General features: G+C 37.1%; 1 protein-coding gene across 2 annotated transcripts in view; it reads left to right on the top strand.

The window, feature by feature from the left end:
* The first annotated feature begins 478 nt into the window (after positions 1–478).
* The window catches only part of LOC135801737 (uncharacterized), a 43,240-nt gene continuing 33,446 nt past the window's right edge, over positions 479–10,272 (top strand). For both annotated transcript variants that reach the window (XM_065315247.1, XM_065315244.1), the window contains exon 1: positions 479–692. The gene's annotated coding sequence lies outside the window, so the exon portion shown is untranslated. The remainder of the gene's footprint in view (positions 693–10,272) is intronic.

Below are 10,272 nucleotides of genomic sequence, written 5' to 3'. Positions count from 1 at the left end.
TTTGATAAATTTTTGAATAGAGATAAATTTAATATTGGAAAAGAAAATAGACCATTTTTCGTTTTAAAAATTTAATTTAAAGGGTGTAAAATAAGGGATGAAAGTTGGTATGAAGACTCAATCATATTAGTAGTTATATAAATTAAACATAGGTGGCGCTAAAGTACATTAATATCTTTTCTCAATTTTTAAAAATTAAAATTGAGAATCTTATTATCAAATTTTTCATAAAATTCATCTAAAAAAAGGAGGAATGAAGTAATGCATTATTTAGAATACTTTTTATTAAAATTTATCCATAAGTTTGTCTAGAATAAAATCTAGATCGATCCATCTGTATCCACTTGTGCATTTCCATTCCTTCGGATAAACCTGCGCGCCTCACAGTCTCACCTTCGCGCGCTCCAAGTCTGGTGTGTGCATCGTCGATCGCGACTTTGCGAGTCGCAAGCGGCGCGCACCTCGTCGTCAGTTATTAGTGAAACGCGCTGGTGTGCAGAGGTGTTTCTCTCGGCGTGCTCGCGACGCGTGTGCGCGAACGTACGTTCTCTCCGAAGCTGAAGGTACACATCGAAGGTGCCATGCGGCTCTCGCTTTTATCCCAGTTATTATTAATTAATAATTAAAACGCGTGTCATCGCTCGTCGGATTTCGCAACGCCAGTGGGATCGATCACTTTGGAATATAATTAGGTAATTTTTTCTTTGATTCTGAGATTTTGTCATTTGCATACACGGCGGTGAATACGATGAAATGGAATTGTGCCAGCTGATGTGTAATTATCTGTGATTATGCACGATGAAAAAATGACTTTGCACATTGAGGTGTAATTACACTTTGCGGATTTATGTTATGGCGTGTCGAATGACAATTTTCTTTAATTTATGTTTATATAAATTAAAATTTATTCACACTGATGGATAAATATATAATATTTAAAGATATTATTTTATTGTATTGAAAGTAAATGATACCGGTGTTTACGGTTACCACATCTCGGCGTAAAAAATCGACGTTGTGGATCGAGCGAAATATTAAATTTGCAGTCACGATTTTCGTTGTACGTCAATGGAGTTCAATGCATTTCTTCATCTCTCTATGATCTATCTTATTTTATTCCTTACTGGAATATAATTCGCGATTTGGCGTCTTGTATTATGTCTGTCGTTTCAATCATCGTGGAACAAAAAAGTAACGATTTGTACAAAATGTTCAATGTTTGCAATGGATACATACAAACAACCCAGCATTAAGAAGTACAAATGTGAGCGAAGAATGAAATATGAAATGAGAAATAGGAAATAGTTGAACATGGACATTACTTGTTTTGTGTTTTGCCGCTTCAAATGAAGCGTAAAATGATCTTTTTAAACGTTGTTCAACATACAACGCACATAGGAATAGCAATATTTAAATTGAAAATAATATTTTGTAATTTTACGCATTTGAATTAAAATTTTGTTTTTTTTTGTTTTACAGGTAAGCTGAAACAGCACTTCTTATACATATTGTACCTATTGATGAATGCCAGGAACTAAAATAAAGGTAACACTGCTAATCGAATGCGTTCGCATTGTTCCGCGTTGTTTACGAATTCAAATCGAAACATGATTGACTTTCATTCATGGCGCTCCACGGTGCCTTGCATGCATCTCATGTCTGCATATCAAGCAGAAAGGAAAGGGTTCGTTTGGTTGAGACGTTTTCGCATAATATTTCTCTCTTCGCTGTTATTGTTTAAACACGTAATTGCAGGAAATTGTTTCGAAAATGATTTGCGTTTCGATTGTTTCGACAATATTGCATTATTGCGTTTCGGTCGGCGATGGAAATCGGTTTCACGTTTACATTTACAAATTTATTCAAAATTATTTTTCAAGTATAAATATTCTGTAGGCATGCAGCGGAAAAAACGAAAGGAATTTCATAATCAATTATGATTAGGCTTTTATTGCGTTAATTAAGAAATGGATTTGTAAGTATTAAAGCTTTTTTCGAGTGCATTTCTTTGAATTCTAATGCAGTGATGTATTGATGAGAACGAATAAGATTAAGTCAACTGATTAAAAGTTGAGTTTTATGAGCGTGTTTGGAAATTAAAAAGCTTTGCTGCATTTATTTAGTCGCTTCATTAAAATCTCTAACAGCAACAGCAAACGAACAAAAATTTAAAAAAAAAATGTAAAATATTCCATCAAGATGTAGAATTTCATTATTTTAATAACAGTTTATTGTTGATTAAATCTGTAAAAATTAGAGTTTTATATTACGTAAATTCCATTATGTAAAATAAAATCATTTTTGTTTAATTCTAATTTTAATATGATTAAAATTAAATTTTGGAAGATATCTACTTGTAAGAAATAGCGTCCGTAAAGATAATCAGGTGAGGAGTAATAAAAATTAATACAAGCAATAAATATCTGGCGGGAGCTGGACATTAAAATTTCTTCCTTGACTTTCTCGAAGTCGCCCAGGTGCGGTTACTTAAAATCGTTAAAACGCTGCGCTGCGCTCCTACCAACGAGATAATTTAATGAGCGATGCAAAGGATGTAACGGATAAGTGCGGTCGCGGAGAAAAAGCCAGATGATAATAGAAAAGTGGCGTGGACGCTCTGGATGGTGTAAATTAATAACTTTCAGTATATCATCTTAAAATATTTAAAGTATCACATCTCGGAGAATGTATTAGACAATTCTTCAAGGTTATATCAGTGGCAAGATGTAATTTTGAAATAATTAAATAATAATTACTAAATTTGATTCAAACATAAGTTGAATAATATTAATATTCATTGTTTTCATATTTCTATTCTTTTTTGAAAGTTTTATGTCGAAAGATTGAATATTGAACAATTAAAATTCCAATACGTCGCCCACATATGTGATGCACAGCGCAAAATTTGTATTTCATCACCAATTAAAGCCAAATAATAAATAGCCTCGGCACCGTTAGCTCATCGCGAGTCTTCGCCGCTCGTACTCGCATTGAATTCTCTCGCGTCCCAAAAATTTGCGTTTGTGCGTTCGTTAGACGGAAAACAAACGCGAACGTGAACCACGCGCTCAACAATTTCAATAGAAATCGGCAAATAGGGACAACCTACGAGCAACAACAACATTCGAGTCCAACCAATATGTATACAACTGTATACACAACGATGGCAAGTTATATAATTTCGATTTTTTGCAAGATGCCGGCCGATACGAGACACCCACATGTTTGGCACACGTTGCTAGCGCAGTTCAAACTTGAACAACAAGTAGGTACATTCAGACACCGCCAATCATACCAATACTGACTGCGAAGCAAGAGGAATTGGCATTTTTTGCGTTTGTGACGCTGACCAAGACACCACGAGAAACTTCTGGTTGTTTTCTTTGGTGCACGCTTATGCTCGTTGAAAAGAGGCTGGCCTCTTGGTGGTTATAGATTGAAAACGTCGATCGCGCGCATCGCGAGACCGTTACTCGACGAAATATTGAACTAAGTGCCAACTTCTTCAGCAGATAAGATTTATGCGGCACGGATGGAATTCTCGAAATAATGAATGTCCATAAATCCGTTGACGGGAAGAATAAATTAAAAATTAACATTTTTGCAATTGCTGAAGGTACACGCAACAAAACAGATTATTCGTCTTCCTATGAAAAGGATAACGAAACAGGAAACGCACGGCCTTACATAACTCACGACACTTGGGAGACGCTGGGCTGCGAAGATCTTTATAAGCCGGTTTCGATGCGAGCCGATGATCTATGATCCTTATGGCAATGTTTCACGATAATTACTTTTCATAAATTTATAGTGTTAGTTAAACCGATTTCCACCTCGCTAACAAACGTAACGCCGCAAACTGGCAACTCATGCGAACGATTATATCATCATCACAAGTTAGGTTATGTTGACTGTGTGTGCAACGTGCATGTTATTCGTTTCTAATGGCTGGCATCGTCCCGCTCGCTTATTATCCACATTAGTTATTACACATGGTCGTCTTTTCGAATGCAGAACGCGTTTTAGTTCCAGATTCACAGTCGCGCGCGCGCGCTGCTAAAATGCTTTATTATCGCCCGATGAATGGCGCTGAATCGTTAGTCACGGCGCTTCTTTGCGCCTGCGACTTAACACGTGCAATACGATTGTAAGTTGTGCCAAAGTTGGATTCACCGAAGGGATTTTCTTCGTGTAGAAGATGTTGGTATTCACGAATATTACGGAGTCGAGTTTATGTTGGTTAGCGCGCGAGCGCGCTGTGATTTTTTTGTGTGGCGAGGTTTTGCGTCGCGTTGAAAGCTCCGCGACGGCGCAGAATTGTTAGATGCTATGATCAAATGCACCAGGAAACTAAAATTTCCTGTTGACAGGATATAAAATATAAATACATTGGGCTGCAGTGAAGGCACTTGACTGTATCTAGGCATTTGGCTACATATTTCACATGCGAGAATGTGCAGTTAATAAAGCATTTGGTCATGACGTTTCTGCTTAGTATTTTTGACTAATTACTAAAGGATTTATATTTAGATACAACAAATTATGCGGAAAATGACTTTTCTATTTTCAGCTTTAAATCGCGAGTTTTTCCACGGTTTTGAGACACAAAAAATGGCATTTTAACACGGACGTGACTAAAGTACTTTAATCTCGGGTTTAAGTCACGAGGTAGAGAAATATCCTTATATTTTTAGAAACAAAGTGGATATTTGTTCGTTTTACGGCTTTAAGACAGTAAATTTTGAATATCAAAGCACATCTAGATAAAGCCTTCACGATTTGTTTTGGTAATGTCTCAATCGCCACTTTACATCGTCTCGAATTTCCAAACCGACATTTACGCCCCGCAGTATTTACCGTTCCACCAATTAGTGACACGTATATGTAAAACAAGATGCACTCGATTGGCCCTCGCGCCATTGAGAATATCGACATCGGGACGAGGAAGTTGTACGTCGGCCGTGGCCCACGCATTCCATTATGTAATTCACTCTGATTTCGTATGAAAATTATTAAGAGGTGCTCACTTCCTCAATTTGCGTGCGTGTTATACCCGCGCTTATCGGCCACGACGGCGGTAATATAAGTGACATCGACGGCCATATATCTGAATGTCCGCTTCAATACGCTGGCGAGTTTATGAGCGCGCGCGCGCCCGCTTCGCTGGATGTGTCGCTTCGGATTTAGATATTAGATATTTTCACGACACACACGCCGGACCTTATTTAGGACCGTCGCGAACGCGCTGCTGGAATATACCGGAAAGAGTCTGTGTGCAAAGGTTTTAAAGTGTTTTTTTCCTTTCGAGAATTATGATTTTAATGATTTTAACATGCGGTTATTATCTCTTTAACGGCGCACATCTTCGTTCGCCACGTGTACTTCAACACCCCGATAAGATTAACGCGGCGTAGTTACATGAGACTTAGAAATTATCAAAAACATTAAAATTGCTTTTATTGTTATAGGTTTCCGCCCTTGTTACATAATAAACTAGGTAATTTTTGAAATGAGTATAAAATCAAGTTTGACGAAATGAGCATGACTCCGTTTAAGCTTTTTCTACCTTCTGGGATTTTTTTTTCTTTCTTTGGATTTTTTATGACTCTTGGTAATCGCTTGTTAACTCATTGTGAGCATTACTGGTTTTTGTGCAATGCGGATATCGTTCGTTTGTCATTAGTCACTCGGCGCTGGCTAATCGATATTAACGAGTTCGTTGTAACACTTTTTCTCGAAAAGTCGAGTATTATGTAAATTACGATTTGCTTAATCTTGGCAGAAATCCTGCCAACGGACGGCAAACATTTGTTATGTTAAACTCATAAACGCACAAAGTACAAAGAACTTATATTGCTAATATTGAACATATAAGAAAAAAAAGCATTAAAAAAGTTATATGTTTAAGTTAGAATATTGATAGCATAATAAAAAGCTTTGGTTCATGTTATTTTTAAAATTAACTTTGATTTGAAAGTTTTTTTTTTTTAATTTTGTTGAAAGATTTTTATGATATTGATCAAATTCACAATTTTCTTAGTTTTTGGCGCATTTTGTATTTTATTACATCTATTTTATTTTGTTATTAGTATATAGTTTAATTGTCAGCATTACTTCATTTATTAAACATTAATTTTCAACGTTTTTTAATACTTTTTCTTTTGTTACACCTGAATTTGTGGCTGAATTATTTATTTATTGATAAATTTGGAACTTTTTAAAATAATTTTAATACGTAATTTAATGATTTATGTATTTGTTTACTTTAAAATATAAATAATTTAATATCAGGATATAAATAATTAATGAACTTGATGTATGTGTACGTATTATTAAAAGAATGTCGATGCTGATTGTCGATTGTGACCGGCGCCTTCGCAAAAGTCGTCCCAGCCACAATCGCTCATCTCGCAAAACCATCGACTCATCCTCACGCCTCGAATTCTCTCGGAACTCTCTCGCGCATCTCTCACATCTCGCGATTATGTGTGTGCGCGCGCGCTTGCGCCTCCTCGACGTCTTCGGCGTTCAATGGCGATTCGTTAGCGGCGCTTTGGGCGCTGCGGCCGGCGGCGCGCGTCGTGCGGATATCAGCGTTATCGCCTTAATAAGCGATGTGTAGCATGAAATATCATTTGTAATATAACAATGGTGTGTAACCACCCACATGATACGGAAGATGGTGCGCGCCCAGAGCGGACACGCGTGTTCCCATAACCGTCGCCGCAACAGCCACAACCGCCCGACTTCAATTCAACTCTTCTTCATCTCTTCTCTTGTTGTTGTTCCTCTTCTGCTTCTCTGCTTGTTGGCGCGCGCGCGCACACGTAAATACAACGAGAGTGCGCATGGAAATTATGCGAAACGCTTTAATCATAAATATTTAACCACATCGCGCCGACACATTACGGTTGGCTGGTGGTGCGGTTGATGGGTGATGCCGGTGTGCGTTGGAGGTCTTCTTACTACTTTATAATTTCGCCTTTTTAATAGAAATTACCAGTATCACAAACCGCAGCGGCGGCGCGCGATGCACACGCCTTTATCTCGCCGACGTTGACGTTGATTTTAAATCAACACGACATTATTAGAAGAAAGGGTTTATGCAAATTTACGCATCACGTTTGACTGCAATTATTCTACACATTTTTAAATTGTTTCATTTTGTTTCAGGTGAGTTTACAAGCATCAAGTTACACCAGAGATCAAAAAAATCATTCTAATCTTGTAAGTAGTTAAATATTAAATAATAAAAAATCATTTTCATCATCACATGTAAAACTATGATGTCAATAACCATTAAAAGCATTAATATTAATATTTGAAGCACGTGTGTAATGGTAAAAATTGTAATTTTTGATATTTTGTTGATTATACTTGTTAAGTTGTTCAGTTCGAAGTTGTTGAGTTAGTAAAATAGGAAGTACACCGAATTAACTCGCCTGCACTCGGCACCACACTCGCTCGCGTTCTCTGGCGGTGATGAGATGATTGATTACACGTGATAATGATGTAGATAGCCGGCCCATGAGTGCGCGCCGCAAACATCCGAGCATCAATTTATTGCGCATGCACGTCTTCATTTTTGCGCGCCGAGCCACTCCATCAATATCAGTTTCAGTTTCATTTTCCGCCTCGGTTTCGGTTTCCATACGCGCGCGCGCTTAATAAACACGTAAGCCCAACTGCCGCCGCCTGCAATAACCAAACAACCTGCGAACGTTGAGTTAATTCATCAGAACATATTTAGCGCATAGCTAATAGAGCATGCCTAATTGAAAGACGCGCGGCCAACACTCCGGGCGACGCCAACAACCAGCACACAACGTCTTATTACTTTCCATCTTCGTTTTTCTTTGAATTTTGAATGAAGATGTTTACTTTGAGCGGCAGGTGGAAATTTTAGTTAATTAATTTTATTTATGATATCTTATTCATAGACTACTACGAATAATGTTTAATTAAATATTTAAAATGGTATTTTTATTGATTGAATTTGCGGTGGGTCTGTGAATGAATTGGAAGTCGAACGAGATGTCGCAATCGTGACATTTATAAAGTCAATAAAACTCGTTCGGCTGTTCTCAATAAAGGCGATGCTAATAGCGAGATTGTCCGACATTTCGAAAGTCTTCAGCGTCTTGCCGCGCACGGCGCTGCAGTGTTAATGAGCGTAATTTATGCGCTCGATTTTTAAATCGGTCGATTATTAGATAATAAAACCGGCGGCGCACGCAAACAACACACCTGAGAGCGCAAAACGCTCAATGAAAGCGAAACTGATAAGTTGAACCACTTTTCAAAAGCGAAAATGTAAACAACATTTTCCGCTGCGTATTAAAACACGTGAACTTTTACTAATTTCATTAATTTTAAGCAATTTTAATAAGTCTTAAATATTTATCATGTTTACGTAACTTTAATTTTAATAATAATAAATATTCAAAAAATGTTTGGATGTAGCAAAGTGCAAATTTCATCGCTGTAAATTTAATTATGTCATCACTTTCACTTTGATGAGTAAAGAGCGACTGTTGGTCGATTGATGCGCCTGCGGGTTGAGTCCGCGCGCGCGGTGATTTCCAAAAGTGAATTATGCACGTATTACGCACGCAAGGAGTGCATAAATATTAAATTACATATTGCACAAACGTAAATATTATTAAAATAAATTGTATGTCATTAAATCACACAAAACGTAGATTTACACAAAAATATTATGAGCTTTTAGCTGTAGGGCACTTTTTTAACTTAATGCTCGTGCTGCAGTCATAAAATTCGATAATTAGATCTATTTTTTAAACTTTTATTACGTTCTCATCGTTAACTAACGTCGGTGAGTATCAAACGCATCTCGAAATAAAGCTCATAAAGAAGTTGAAATTATGCCTATGAGTGTGCGCACGCACAGACGCTGTGTGATGAAATGTGAAATGAGGTAAAGGAAAAAAATAGTGCGGTACGTACTTGAAACTTTTTAAATTATAGGTGTTACGATGACCGAAAAAAGGGCGAAAGAAAGTCGAAAATTATAGGTTATCGTAATTACACAATGTGCTGAGTTACAGATTACCTAAATAGATACGGAGAAAAGCATAAAAAGATGAAATTGGGAAAATTTTCATTTTTATTTGTGAAATATTGAGTTTTTGCCGTAAGATGGCAAAGGTTTGGTTATTTACTATTCATAGCTAATGTTCAATAGATGGCGTTGTATTTTTAAAATTTTATTTTATTATATCATAAAATGTCTTAGAAAAGTATGGCGTTTTGTTGATTTTATTTGTATTTTTGTGATTACGAACGACGAATGCGCGAGCCGTGTCATTAGAAAACTTATTTATTAAATTACACCGCCCGGAGGACCATCTCGAATATAATTCATATTTAATGAATCTCGATTCGGATCTCGGCCGGGCGGCGCGCCGTCGACTACAAACAATTCTTTCTGCACGCCATTACATCGGAACGTATTAGGGCTGCGCCGCGAACCGCTTTGTATCTGCGCCCGCCGCCTTCGTCCTTCGCAAGGGGAGTCTTTTAACTACCATACCACCTGTGGTACACCTTCCACGCCGAAGGAAGATCAAGATGATCTTTCAAGCGCGTAAAAATAAAATGGCGAGCTACACACACACACACACAGAGTGCGAATGCGATGAGCAAATCAAATAAAAATCGTCCAATCTCAATAATTGTAATTGCGCCGTTTTGTTGCACGAAGCTCACTTCTTGTGGTCGTAGATCTGCACTTGTAGTGCATACTGTCAAAAGTAGCCTTTGTGGCGTCGGGGCTTTAAAAAGCGGCAATATTATATATTGAAGGCAGCGCCCGGCGAGTTATTATGAATTAGTTTATCTGCAATAAATAATGACGTGGATTCTCATGCGCTTGCCGCCAGCCGTCACGCGTTGCTTTTATTTTATTAAAATTGCGCTCACGCCTGCCTCTCAGTGCACCTCAATAACACAGCGTTTTATTTGCTAAAAATGCAAAAATTACAAAAATTTTATTAAAATTAATATTAGACATTGCTGATGATTTGTTTTATCCGCTCAAATTGATTTGTAACTGATTAATGTCAATTAATCATTTATACAGTAAATAAATATTGATTAAGTGTGTTGAGCTCAGAACGAATTAAATTGATAACTAATGAGCGTATCAAATCAAAGCGCCTTATATTGAATATCCAATTTAATCGACATTAACAATCCATTATCTTGATGCTGCATAAACAAGTTGCAGCGTTAGTTAGAACATAAACACAT

The sequence above is a fragment of the Atheta coriaria genome, unplaced genomic scaffold, assembly GCF_025399875.1.
Source record: "Atheta coriaria isolate IRGN ID8LTWV9N9 unplaced genomic scaffold, Caltech_Dcor_3.1 hic_scaffold_13_pilon, whole genome shotgun sequence".
NCBI lineage: Eukaryota > Metazoa > Arthropoda > Insecta > Coleoptera > Staphylinidae > Dalotia > Dalotia coriaria.
Note: the sequence above shows the minus strand (reverse complement) of the source record. Positions and strands in the feature narration are given on the sequence as shown.